This window comes from Pelodiscus sinensis, chromosome 4 (assembly GCF_049634645.1).
Source record: "Pelodiscus sinensis isolate JC-2024 chromosome 4, ASM4963464v1, whole genome shotgun sequence".
NCBI classification, from domain to species: domain Eukaryota; kingdom Metazoa; phylum Chordata; order Testudines; family Trionychidae; genus Pelodiscus; species Pelodiscus sinensis.
In genome coordinates this window covers 12,861,121-12,875,080 of record NC_134714.1, presented here as the reverse complement: position 1 = coordinate 12,875,080, position 13,960 = coordinate 12,861,121, and the positions used below count along the sequence as shown (strand labels likewise).

At 46.2% G+C, this 13,960-nt stretch overlaps 1 protein-coding gene across 3 annotated transcripts in view; it reads right to left on the bottom strand.

Moving 5' to 3' along the window:
• PPM1A (protein phosphatase, Mg2+/Mn2+ dependent 1A) overlaps positions 1-13,960 on the bottom strand; it is a 93,407-nt gene that overhangs the window by 39,332 nt on the left and 40,115 nt on the right. Inside the window, exon 1 of one of the 3 annotated variants that reach the window (XM_075926346.1) lies at positions 5,527-6,012. The exons of 1 other annotated variant lie outside the window; for it this stretch is intronic. The gene's annotated coding sequence lies outside the window, so the exon portion shown is untranslated. Of the gene's footprint in view, positions 1-5,173; positions 5,330-5,526; positions 6,013-13,960 lie in introns of those variants that run through there. One more of the 3 variants, XM_075926347.1, reaches the window with a different exon arrangement.

The window sequence follows — 13,960 nt, the reverse complement described above, 5'->3', positions numbered from 1 at the left end:
ACTCCACTTAGCACTGTACGGCAAACTCAGATACAGAAATAAGAGCTAGTTTCTTTTCTGTCTCACAAGTACACAGATATATTAACTAAGCTCTATGAAGATTATTAGTCATGATTCATGAGCCAGAAAAACACACCATTTGACCTACAGATTCCAGGTTGAATTTGCAAGGTCATCAAGTTAAAAAAGGCCATCTTTGCTTCTTATACAGAAGCCACTGAAACACAAACATGTAAATGTGTCATCTTGTAGGTCCCAATACAGTAAAGTACTTAAGCACATGATTAAAATCTGTGAATGAATAGTCCAACAGAAGTCAATAAGATTTCTCACATGATCATGGGCTTTGCTATCCTGATACCATAATTGCTTATCAGAACATAATGACATTTTAATTTGAATTGCCTGTGTTTTGTAATGAAAACTACATTATTTTAACAGGTTAAAATTCATTTTTAGATTAATACCTCCTTACTGATATTGTAAACATCTTTAATTACTAAAACTGAAAATTAAGAATTTGCTTTCCACTTCATTTGGAGAGTTGGCATTTCTCTAAACTCCATCTCTGAAACTAGACTAATCAATATTTTATTTATATTAAGATCTTATTAAATTTCATTTTCAGATACTCTCATTACTAAAATTTGAAATGTTTATTGTAAACACAAGAGTATTTACTTGATTAACAACTCTTCCATTAGAATTCTTTTTTCTCATCTTTCAAGAAAATACTTCTATTGTCTTTGGACAAATTTGATTCCAAGTTTAGTTTTGGTAAAAGTTTCTTACAAAACTTGAGTTTCCCTTTAATACTACTAGAGAGAATTTGTATCAATCTTTTCCACCGAAGTTTTCAACAACCAATTTAAATACCCGTTAAAATGTATTGTTGACATATCAACTAAAAAACAATGGCAGAAAATGTCCTTTTTAATGAAAACTTCATAAAAGACTAACAAACATTCAAATAATAGGTTTCTATACATCAACATCTGTAAAAAAACAATAAAAGACCTGATAAAATAAATGTTAAATGTGTTACAAATATCTGCTGAACAGCAATCTACAGTATACTGGCCAGCTTACTGGATGAGAAATTTTAGAATGATATTTTGGACTGCATACCATTTAAGGTAGAGACTCTTCCAGCTGGGTACTACAGTTGTCCAATAATACAAAATTATTAAAGAGCCTCAATTAGGGTACATTGTACTTCTCACTTGCTCCTCATTTTGGTTCCCTCTCCTTTTAAGTGGTCTTACTAGTCTTATGATTTCAAGACCGTATCCCCTATCTTGAATATTTATGAAATCCCCTCCTATATGTACACACACTACAACATTATTCAGAGAAGCCATGGAAAGACAATCTCTCTCTATGCAGTAGAGACATGCATTGTCTAGGTATTATGAAATATGAAAACATGAAATTTCATGGGCCTTTAGCCAAAGAAGCCGTCAAAAATTCTCAGTCCACCAACATCTAGTCAGGCATTATACTATTTACAGAGGCTCTGTGCTTTGTACCCTGGAATTACTGCAATGATGGACACTTTACAGACAGGACAGTCAGCTTAAACTTTACATAAATTAGATTTTCTGACACCTAAAAGCGATGTTGGAGGAAAAACATTTTCTGCAAGACGTTTGCATATGAAATTAACTTTTTAAATAATATACTAGGTTTTGAATTGACTGTGTTCATTTAAAGCACGGATATGATGATTTCAGTGAACTGAGGACTAACAGTTGCCAAGGCCACACAACATAGCAGGAGCTGCACAAGCTTCCCTGCATAGCTCTGCCAAGACACTACCATTTTGACCTAAAACATCTTTGTTATTCAAGTCATTGGTCTCTATAAAACATAAACTCGTGCCAAAAAGAACATTTTTATGATGTGAACCAACAGGCACTAGGATGGAACTAAACTTATTCTCATTTGTGACCCAAATATCCCTTGAACTAAGATTTCCACAAATAAAAACCTAGAGCATTAAGCCACTGAATTAAAATAATAGTCCGATTCATTTTGTAAAGAGAATGAACAATTGTCACAAATACTGTATATTCAGCTGCAAAAGAAAAAAGCTGTACTTTCCAAGATGTTAGAAGGCACTTTAAATAAATAAATAAAAGTTATGACATTTTATGCATACACCTTTGTTTTACTCAATTCTTGCTGAGCTGATATGACACTTTAGAATAGGCCTAATTTTCACATTTAAAATACTGTAAAAGAATTAATCATGGTTATTATAGTTACATAAAGTTTATATTTAAGTAATTTTTGGGAAGCAGATGCTTAATAATCTGAATTCCACTAAAATGGCAAAGCGTAATAAGATCTCCCTTTTATTGACAGCTGCAGTCTAAAACACACAAGTTGCATAAGTTTACAAATTAAACCACGCCCAACCGAAATCTTTAAGAAGTATTTCGGGGCCAATTTTAAAAGGCTGGTCTCAGCAAGAATGTTACTCATTTTAATTGCGTTTAAGCTACACTATGTAAGAAATAACTAGCTTGATTTCACAGGAAAAAAGTTGTGTATACTATACTGCTGTAACGGCATTTGCATCAAACTATCAAGTGAAAGCCTGTTCAAACACGTTAATTTCAACCAAGTCTCCTCAGTCCCTTGATAACTCCATCCTCCTTCAAGTTTTTCACTAAAACATCTCTACAAACCTAGCCATTTCCCATATATTCACTTAAAAAAAGGAGTAAAAGCACTGAATACTGAACATGAAAAGCTAAGATTTACCAGAAAACTACTTTCCAGAGTATTAAGCCTATTAACAAGAGTGAGGCCTTGTCTACACCAGTATTTCTCAACCAGTGGTATGAGTACCCTTGGGGGTACTCGAGAGAAGTCTGGGGGTTACGTCAACTGAAATTGGGAGAAAACTGATTTTTTATTTTAAGTTTTACAGCGCTTTATTATTTTTGTACTTTTTACACCCAAAAATTTCACCGCCCACACAGCTACAATTAAGTTCTTTAAACAAACGTGTTGCAATGGTAGAAAAAAATGTGCGTGTCAGAAAACTGTAGGTACTTTTTTTTGGGGGGGGGGTTACTTTTTTTTTTTTTTTAATAAAGTTGAGAAACACTGGTCTACACTACAAAGGGTTTTGCCGATACAGTTCAATACCAGAGCCATCTTATACCTGCAACAGTGTTCCCCAACAACAACAAAACTATACTAGCAAAAAGACCCCCCCCTCTCCTCCCCCAATCTAACTGTATCTACCCAAGCAAGCGCTTTTGCCAGCATAACTGTATTGGCGAGGGATATGATTTTTTCCAGTCCACTAGCTATAGCAGCAAAACTGAGTGTAAACTAGGTCTTGGAAACAAGAAACAAGGGGGCAGATGAGAGGAGACCCCATAAAGCAAGTGAGATTCTGGGGCAAAACATCTGTAAAATGCCCAAATCCTATGCAGACAAGGATGTCAACATTTCTAAAAAAACTTCACACAATGCACAATTAATCTGTGAAATTTCTTGCCAGAGGATGCTGTGAAGGTCCAGACTATATCAGGGTTCAAAAAAGAACTAGTTAAGTTCATGGAGGATAGGTCCATCAATGACTATTAGCCAGGATAGGCACGGTTGGCATCCCTAGCCTGTTTGCCAGAAGCTGGGAAAGAGCAAGCAACAGCGAATGGATGACTTGATGACATACCTGTTCATTCCCTCTGGGGCACCTAGCATTGATCACTGTCAGAAGACAGGATACTGGGCAAGGTGGATCTTTAGTCTGACCAGTATGGCCATTTTTATGTACAAGAATGCTTTTCTTCAAGGGCTCCATCTTTATGGATGATGACAGGCAGAATCTGATGCCAAAATACGAAGCTCCTATACTCCCCACCCCAGCTGTTGGAAAGGAGCAGGAACTTGAAGGGTCTCTGCTACTACACATCTCCTCCAGCCCCAATTTTCTTACTCTTATTTCCTCTAGGGAAGTTAATGGGTAACCAATTAACTGGTACCTGGGGAGCAGGCTTCCTAGCGGATCACCACATGGATCTGGGAGCTGGGGGCTGCCAATCCAGCAAAGAGTAGGAAGCAGCCAGGATGGAGCATCCCCTACCCACCCCCGTTTAATCATCAACCCTATGGTTTAACCAGTTAACTAATTGAATGGGATTTTACATCCCTAATTTCCTCTGAACAGTTCTCCAGTTCTTGCCTCTGCTGCTGTTCATAGCTTTCCTAAGCAGGCAGAGAGCTGTGAAACTGACACAGAAAGAGTTGTGTGAAACTGTCAATTCTTGATAGTTGCCTTCCACAGGTTTTAAACAGCAATGAAACGGTTTAGTTTCACATTACTAGCACTTGACAAAGCCTGAAGCAGCAGCCGAAGCACTGGAACAATCTTTCTGAAGACCCCGAAAATACTGCGCTGATCCACATTCAGAAGGCCCTCTAGGTCTTAAGATTAGTCTTAATTTGTAATGTTATCACAACAGTGATTCTCAACAAACAGGCGTCCTAACTTGCAAAGGACACATCAACCCTAGAACTAGTCCCTCAGAAGGAAAACAGCAAAGTTGAGAAGCTCTTACTGTAAACCAGTATGTATGTCAAATAAATGCTTATCAAATCAGTTCTTTCAAAACTATTAATTTGCAGCACACCCTGAACAGTGTCTGGCTAGTATATTTTATGTTAGTTGCAGAAAACAAATTCTCAGCCCACCCTTCTTACATTAAAACAAAAACAAAACCAGCCAAGATTACCAAATAGGTCAACAGGCAACAGTTTTAAAGGGGGGGGGGGCTAATCTCTCCCACCTATTCTTAACATGGGAAACGTGACAGCACATGCTTCATCTGTATGTAACCTTCCCTTTCGGGCTCAAAACTGTTTTTAAAGACCCTAATACAACATTCAAACTTAAAATGTGTGTCAATGGTTCGCCTAGGAAGGCGAGCACGTAGGAGGCGGCTGCTATAAAAATAAAATCACTATCTGGGAGTGTTTGTGCAGCGACCCTTAGTGGGGTGGGGTGCTTTATAAATAGATGTGTTTCTTAATGGTGCCCTGCCCCAAGTGCTTTGGCGGCGGGGTGAGGCGAGTGCGCGCCTAAGGGAGGGGGGGGTGTTTATAAGCATTATTAATGGAGCTCGGCTGGCCACGAGCGCAGCGGGCTTGTTACCTGCAGCAGGGCCGGGACCGCTCTCCCCCAGGGGGCTGAATCGCCGCTTCGCAAGGCGAGGCTGGCGCCCTGGGGACAAGCCCCTGGTCACCTTCAGCCCTTGGAGCGCAGCATCCCGCGCGGGGACAGGCTGGCTCGCAGCGGCCGCCCGCCTTCCCCCGGTGCCGCCTGCTGGGGGGAGGGGTCCAGGCTTCCCTAGCGCCCCGCTCCGTCACCTCGCGCGGGCCGCCCCCGCTTGTTTACAGGCCCCGGGGCCCAGGCGGCGGCGCGGCCTCAGCGCCCTGGCGTACTCCGCCCCGCCGCCTCCCGCTCGGCCCGCCCGGCCCGCCTCCCCACTCGAGCCCCGCACTTACCCCGCGGCGGCCAAAGGCACCGGCTCTCCGGGGAGCGGGCAGGGCCGCGCTCTGCGCTCCGACGGGGCCGGGCGGGATCCGCGACGGCGCTGGGCAGGGGGCCGGCGGGCCGGCGGCCTCGCTTCAGTTCATTCACAGGCAGCTGCGGAGAGCGGCTCTCTGGCCAGGGGGAACCAAGAGCTCATCCCCCCCCCCGCCTCCGCCGCCTCCTCCTCCCGCCGCCCCCCACCCCGCGCTCTCGCTCGCTCTCGTCCTGCCTCGCGCAGCGCCACAGACCCCGCTCCCCTCCCTGAGCGGCACACGCGCGCTCCCGCGACGCCGCGCTCTTGCTCTCTCTCTCGCGCGCGCGCGCCCCCGGCCTTCCCCCTCGCCGGCGCGCACACGCAGGCGCGCGCGTGTACGCTCCCTTCCTCCTCGCTCAAACCTGGGCCGGACGGCTGCGACTACCGCGGGTGAAGTCGCCGCCTCCGGCCCAGCGTGAAGAGCCCGGATGTGGGTTCGAGCTTGAAGAAACTGCAAGAGGGGAGGGGCAGCAGGCTGTGGAGCTATTACATCACCTCTCGCCCCCCCCCCCCACCTTTTACAGCGCATGTGCTGCCTGGGGTTCAGGCGGGGTGGGTGCTGCGCGCGCTTGAGAGAGAGAGAGAGACGCTGCGCGTGGGGGGATGGGTGGTCCAACCGCCCCTCTCAGCGGGCGGGGGAGGGCGAGAGAGGGAGTGGTGTGCGTGGAGTTCCCTCCCCCCATGCTCTTCCAGGGTGGGGGGGGATAATGGACAGGGCCCAGCCATAGAGCAGTGCATGGGGGAGGTGCCCCCCCCCCCCCACACACTGCCTGAAGGGGCTCAGTGACCTGTGCTGTTGTGCGGTGCAGAAGGGATCTAACCAGCTCAGACTGATGTGACTGAGACAGTCGCCTGCTCTGAGGCCATGGCTGGGGACTGAGTGTTACACGCATGGGAACACCCGTTTCCCATTCCCCACAGGGGAAAAGAGATGGTATCACACAGCAAAATCTCCAGCCTGCTCAGTACATAGCCACCCGCCTCATCCCTACAGGGAACTACTCTGTACATGTTCACAAACATTTCACATGCACCCCCCCCCCACACACACACACAGACACATGCACCACTCCCACTAACAACTCCTGTACACCAGAGCACCATTTCTAGCAACACCACCTCCCCCCACACTCCACACACAGAAACCACGCCCTGTTAAATATGCAATCCTAAACTACAAGAGGCTCATGTGAGAGATGTCAGAATTAAAGGGAGGAGCTTAAAAGGGAGAAACCCAGCTCAGTTAGTTGCAGATTAGTGAGGAGAGTAGGTCCTGCATTCATCCAGTTGTACTATGTTTTTATGATCCAACAGCATGAAAACTTGCAACTTTTATGGGTCCCAAACCCAGCTACATTTCCTGGACGTGGCAGGGTAGGAGGAGTTTTGGACCCAGCAGAATCAGTACATCTGCATAGGAAAGAGTTCTTTGAGTGCCCTTCTATGCTATCCACATAACCAAAGCAGCTTCAATGAGATCAGCAAATTCCACACCCAAATCCTTATGCTCAAAGACCAGGATGAGTTTCCCATGATCCTCATGGGCAATAGAACTAATCTGAATCTACAGCAGCAGGTACCTTAGGAAAAGATGTAGGTCTTTGCCAGAAAGAATCACATACCCCTTGCATGGACACCTCAACATGATGAGCGGAGCATGTGGGGCAGGAAGCTGCTCTAGACCCACTGCACTGCTGGTGGTGGTGGCAAGAGCTCCCACATCCTTTTAAATTACCTGGGGGCAGCAGGTGGGAGCAGGGTACACACCAGGGGAGGTGTGTGGGAGCAGCAGGTAGAGTTGGACATAGCTGGAGCCAGACCCCTGGGCCTGGAATACTACCCTACATGGAGGCCTCAACACAGATGAGTCCTTCCACAAGGCTCTCAAAGCCTTAAGGAGGTCAAGTTACTGGAGAACTCCTTCTGCCCACATAGCTTACCCCCCAAATAGTCTGAGATGCCCCTGCAATAGCCTATAATGAGGATTCTCCTCCCTCCAAACTCTATCTCCAGGAAAGGCTCAAAACCCAAAGGACCTAAAAACAAACAAACCTCATTAGTGCTCAGGAGTAAGCCTATAACAAAGCTACTCTCTAAATCAGGGCTACTCAACTTTGGAAGCCCTGGGGACCACACTGATACAGTACATGCCCAGGGCCGCAACTTAAGTGTGATTGCATATACATACAAATATATATGCAAATAGCTTCTTTCACACTGACTGGGCATGAATACAAAGATTAAGGCAAGACCACACCACACTAGGCCCCATTTAAGTCAGTTCCGCTGATATTAATAAAATGCAATATTTACCCAATTTCCACACACATAACAGCACTTAATGAACAATAACAGTCCAGGAATTTAACTACTAAAATACATATCAACACAAGACCATTATATTGACTACTTTTTTGTTTTGGCTCATACCTGTGGGCCACGTGTTGAGCCCCACGTAAACCCATACTGCACCACGGGCCGCAAACAAACGGGCCACAGGCCACATGAGGCTCATGGGCCATGTGTTGAGTAGCCCTGCTGTAAATGGCAAGGACCATACGAAGCAGTCCATCATGCAGACTAGTTAATAATGAGACCTGACAGCTTTACAAGAGGAAGTCAATTCAGATCTACCATATTAACCTCCTGAAACCATGGATGGAGCAGGAGAGCTTGTTTATCATTCTAGGCATCCATCTGTCTGCATCCTGGCCCTAAGTATTTGTGGGGAGAACCTCAACCCGGAGCTAAGTGAGACACCAATTGGATGCCTTCCTGAGGGTGTGTTCATCACAGCCAAGACAAACTCATCATATCCAGTTGGAGCCAGAGCAAAATATTAGGGACAACCCTTGGCTGCTCTCCAAACCAATGCAGGATCCAATGAAAAAGGAACTCTATGCCATTGGAACAAGGGGGATCATGGAAAAATCCAACAACAACTGGCAAAACTCAGTGACACTGATCCCTAAACTGGATGGTGCTATGTAGTTCTGTATAGATTTGGGAAAAGCCATTGATATGCTCAAATTGTATTCCTAGCCCATGCCCCAAGTGGATGAACTACAAGCCTGGCGAGGTGAGGCCCAGTATATTATAATGTTAGAGCTTCTAGGGCATACTGGCAGACAGGGGTGGCTGGTTTGTAGAAATCTGGTGGTGCCCAGAATGCGTCCAAGTTCTTTATTCTCCCCCACCCCTCTGGGAGGAAGTTTGGGTGTGAGTGGGGGTCTGGAGTGCAGGTTCTGGGATGGAGTTTGAGTGCAGGGTGCATTCCCTGGGCTGGGGCATGGGATTGGCGTGTAGGAGGGGGTACAGAGTACACACTCTGGATGGGAGTTTGGGTGCTGTCTTGGGCTGGTGGAGGTGGTGGGGGTACAAGAGGGTGTGAGGAGTGCAGGCTGTGGAAGAGAGTTTGGGGGGCAAGAATGGGTGCCAGGGGAGGGCATGAGAGTGCAGGAAGAAATTTATGGGTGGGAGAGGATGGAGGTGAGGTGTGCAGGCTCTGGAAGGTAGTTTGGGGGCAAGAGAGGGTACAGGGGATGCGGGTGTCGCACTTACCTGGTGCAATCCCTTTTGGCAGCGGCTCTTACACAGGAGGGCCAGGAGATCTCTGAATGCTGCTGCCTGCAGGCCTTGCCCCCCATAGGATAGAGAGCTGCAGGGGATCCCTGGGCAGGGGCAGCATAGAGAGACACACACACCTTGCTCAGAGGCTGCTCCAGCAGCTATGCGCAGAGCAAGTGGGCAGGAAGCCACTCTAAACCCACTGCACTGCTGGTGGTGATGGCAGGAACCCCCAGGCCCTTTTAAATCACCTGGGAGCAGCAGGTGGGAGCGAGGGACGCACCAAAGGTAGTGTGTGGGCAGCAGGTAGGGCCAGGGATTGCTGGAGCCAGGCCCCTGGGCCAGGAATATTCCTGAAGCCTGGTCTCTATTGACCCATGTAACTCACTGCCCTTGCTGGCAGATTCCACTCACACTGGACTCATAGGATAAATGCTTTTGTCACTATGTTTGGCTTATATCACTTTAAGACAATGACCTTTGGCTTCCGTGGCAGCCTAGTGAGTTTCCAATAGCTCACAGATCAAATCCTCCAACCATGTGGTTCATTTGCTGTAGCTTATATAGATCATCCATATTCAAGACTGGAAGGTCCACTTAGAGGCGACCACCAGCATTCTTGGATCCCTGTAGGAGGCTGACCTAACTGCAAACCTGTGTAAAACTGGGAAAGAAAAACCCAGTTACCTGGGCTATATTTGGGGGAAGGACCAGAGCCAGCCCTCTAGTGGACTAAGTCATGGTTGGGTAAAATACGGCCCATGAACCAGATTTGGCCCACCAAACCAATGGATCCGGCCCACGGACTCAGCAGGGAGCCCCAGGCAGGCTCCCCTGCTTACCCAAAAGCCCCACATGCTGGTCAGAAAAGCAGCTGCGGGGCCGTTTCTCTATAAAAGCTGAGAGCCCGCAGGGGAGCGGGGAAAACTTCAGGTGCTGCCCCCGCCTTCAGCACAGTCCCATTGGCCTGTTTCTGGCCAGAAACTGGCCAATGGGAGATGCCTGTTTGAATAACAGGCAGCACACAAAACACCATGCCCCTCTACCCTCCAGCTCAGTTATTCACACAATCACATGGCCATGCAGCCTGGGCAGGTGCGGGGCAGGCAGACAGGCAGAAAAACTTTTTAAGCTCTGCAAGCATTTAGCTCTGCAGACAGGCAGGCTGGTTGGGCTGCTGGCTGGTAAGTCTCCTCGCCAGAGCTTGCCTCTGGCACCCCAGCCCCTCTCCAACCCTCTGCCACTATCCTGCACCCATATGTCCTCCCAGATATGGCACCCCAATCCCTTGCCCCAGATCACGATCCCCTTCTACCCTAGGTTACAACCCAAATTCCTGCACCGCCAGTTCCCTCTCCTAGGTCACAACCCCCTCCTGCCCTAGGTCATGTTTCAAAACCCTGCACCCCATCCCTCTACCCTAGGTCACAACTGCCTCCTTCACCCAAACTCCCTCCTGGACCCCACTCTCCCTCCTGCACCCAAGCCCTTATGCCAGGCTCCCTTCTGCACCAAACCTCCATCCCAGACCTTGCATCTCCTCCATTAATATCATGGAAAAGTACAACCCTCAACCACTTCCTAAAATCATAGTGTCCCCCAATCAAAAATTATTGCCCACCCCTGGACTAAGTCCAGGCCATGAAAGCATACCCAGCCCCAACTACAAACAGGTCCAAAAGATTTGTGGGGCTCAGAGGTTACTACCATTGATCCATGGCAGGACCTTAAAGTGCAAAACTGGCAATCCAGTTGTGGATCATCAACAAGTATTAGTTGGACAAATCCTGTGGGTTCTGATGAACTATTTGAAAGATTGTCAGCCGACGGTCAGGGCAGTGAGTCCCTTATGACCGGCTGAAGTTCTTTTAAATTGTGCTTGGTTCTGTTACAGCAACTGAAGGAGTCGGGTTAAAGCTTAAACAGTTACTATTTTATTGTTACAGGGTAAACTTAGTTGTTAAATGCTACTGCTGTGTTACAGATAACACAGACACTACAAAGGACAGGACAGAAATTACACTAATAAGTCACTTACAGGTACCATGAAACCCTTTTGGTTCTCTGAGCTCTTATTAAATGCATGCAAAATAGACACATAGCAGGTATATATTCTCACCCCTGCGTTCCAGACTTGGCGTGGCCAGCGTCTTTCTCTCAATCCCTCGGGAAGAAGTAGGGCGAGGTTGGGCGTCCCACAGACCTCGGGAGACAATCAATACCTGCCAGCAGGTATAGATGATTGGAGCTCAAATGGGGTGGGCGGCTGAACCTCTTTTATACCCCTTGGGTCATGTAGGCTTCTTCCTGGTTTCAAGCGGCCAATTAGGAAAAATGGCTTTGAATGCCAAGTTTCCCACGAAGGGGGCAAAGCATAATTCACACCTGGGAAAATGCAGACAATGGGCACCTCTGGTATGTGATGGGCGAAGATTCCTCTCCTGGGACAGTGCAGGCGTGTCAATTACTGGTACTAGCCATCAGGGCGACGGGAGGCCCCGGGTCGTCAGCTAGCCCATTTACTGTCTGGTTTCTGTTTATGGTAGAGTCAGGGACAGGCAGCAAACCTGTGTTCCCAGGGCATCAAAGGCTGACTGCCTTTCTCTTGCTCTCTGGGGGGGGGGGAAACAAGATGGGGTTTTTGTGTCTGGCTACAAAGATGGATCATCCTCAGTGGGAAGATTAACAGAGCAACAGGGGCACTTTCCTCCAAGCCATTAGCTGACATCCTCATGGAGCCAGCAGGAACATGCCAACACTATCCCTACACATACTTATTCCCAGTCTTCACCAGTACTCCTATCATCCCTTTACACTAGTCTAAGATGACAATCCCACTGGGGATCACCAGCTGCCAGCAGCAGCTTGTCGGCCCATCTGTAGCTAGAAACCTATAGCTGGACTGGCTTTGCATTGTCACAGCTGAAGCTGGGGGATATTCACTTGGCAGTGGTGGGCAGGGGAGTTTTCAAGGCATCTGCCAGGATAATGGGACATGGCTAGGGAGTGTTCTGGGGGCACCACGTGTAGTTTCCTCCAAGCCCCCACTAGACCGCAGGCTGCGGACTTTTAGGGGTGGAGTGGATCTAAGAGGGGGAACATTTCTTGGAGGAGAATGAAAAAGCATAATAAGGCTGGGACTGTGGCTGGAGGAGACAAAGATACTGTGGAAGGCTGAGTATAGAATGGGTACTCAGCTGGAGAAGTAAGTATTGAGGTTGGTTGAGGTTACTGTCATCTTTGAAAGCAGTAAGAGATTGCCCTCATGACAGCCATACACATCTTAAATCAAATTAAGGGTGCCCTTATGTTGGAAGCTGGGAAAACTTTAAATTGATTGTAGGTGACTAGCATGGACACACTCAATTCACGAGGTATTATCACCTAAAACCCTGTTGAGTAACTGCTCTCGTGTAAATAAAGTCTATCATAAAACACGGAACAAAATCATTCTGCCTTTTTTAGTTCCCAGAGATGGGCAGAATGATATAACACATCCAACAAAATTTTATCTCCCATAGAGCTTTTTTGCACTAGAAAATTTTATATTGTGTTAAAATGCAACTGCAAAGACTTGAGTTAGCTGACATTGCTGACTAGGACTGAACAATACATGTAGACCAGAACAAATTGTGTTCAGCATTGCATCAGCTAATCACTACTACTAATACGACACTGAAAACAATTTACCCTCAATTATGTAGACCCCTCAGTCATGCTGAGCAATGTGTCAGCTAACTCACTTCTTCATAAATTTCAGAGGGATAGGCAAGTTAGTCTGTAACTGGAAAAACTTAAAAATCAACAAATAGTCTTGCAGCGCTTTAAAAACTAACAAAGACTTAAAGATTTCTTCACAATCATTTTCATGTACAATAAAATTTTCCAGTGAAGCCAAATTTAAGCATGAATGACAATGCACACAAAACAGACATCAGACAGTGTCACGAAGAAAAAACAGTTTCTTGCCATTTCAACCAGAATGGGCATTGTCTCAACCACCTGACTACCTGCATCCTGTTTCAAAGAGATTTTAACACAAGACTTCAAAGAGAAGCCTTGGAATTGTCATTCATGCTTAAATTTGACACTTTACGAATGGGCCTTAACAAAGATGCTAATTATCTTACCCATTACAAAGATAGCTTCCCCAATTATCACCTCTAATATCATTATCTCATAGACATTAACCTCCCCCCCCCCATCTCTCCTCTATTCTAAAATCTGATTTGTCTATTTTATGTGTTCACTTTTTTTGATTGTATCCCTTTGGTATATATGATCATGCCAATTTTCTTCCACAATTTGATCTGAGGAGTGGGTCTGGCCCATGAAAGCTCATCACCTAATAAACCATCTTGTTAGTCTTTAAAGTGCTGCATAGTCCTGTATTTTGATTCCCCATAAAATGTATCCTCAGGTAGAGTCTCCACCATACCCCACAATGACAGAGACTTTGACAACGCAGTACCTAACCTCCTATGTCCCATCTATGAGAAGTGAGGTCCCCAGCAGCACCCAGACAATTTATTATCATTTTTTAATCAGATCAAGCTTTAGAAAATTAATTTTTTTTTTTAAAGTTTCTTGAATAAAAGGAATGATCCTCTATACCTATGTTTTCATAAGGGAGAACTTATTCATATCTATAGAAACATTGGCCCGCAAAACACACACATTTCTTCAAACTAAGGCCCCAAATCCACACACAGATAATTCTTCAGCCTCCATTCCTCTTACTACACACACTGCTGTTTTAATTCTTTGAATTATGTATCATTGTAATTAATATTTAGATTTGAATT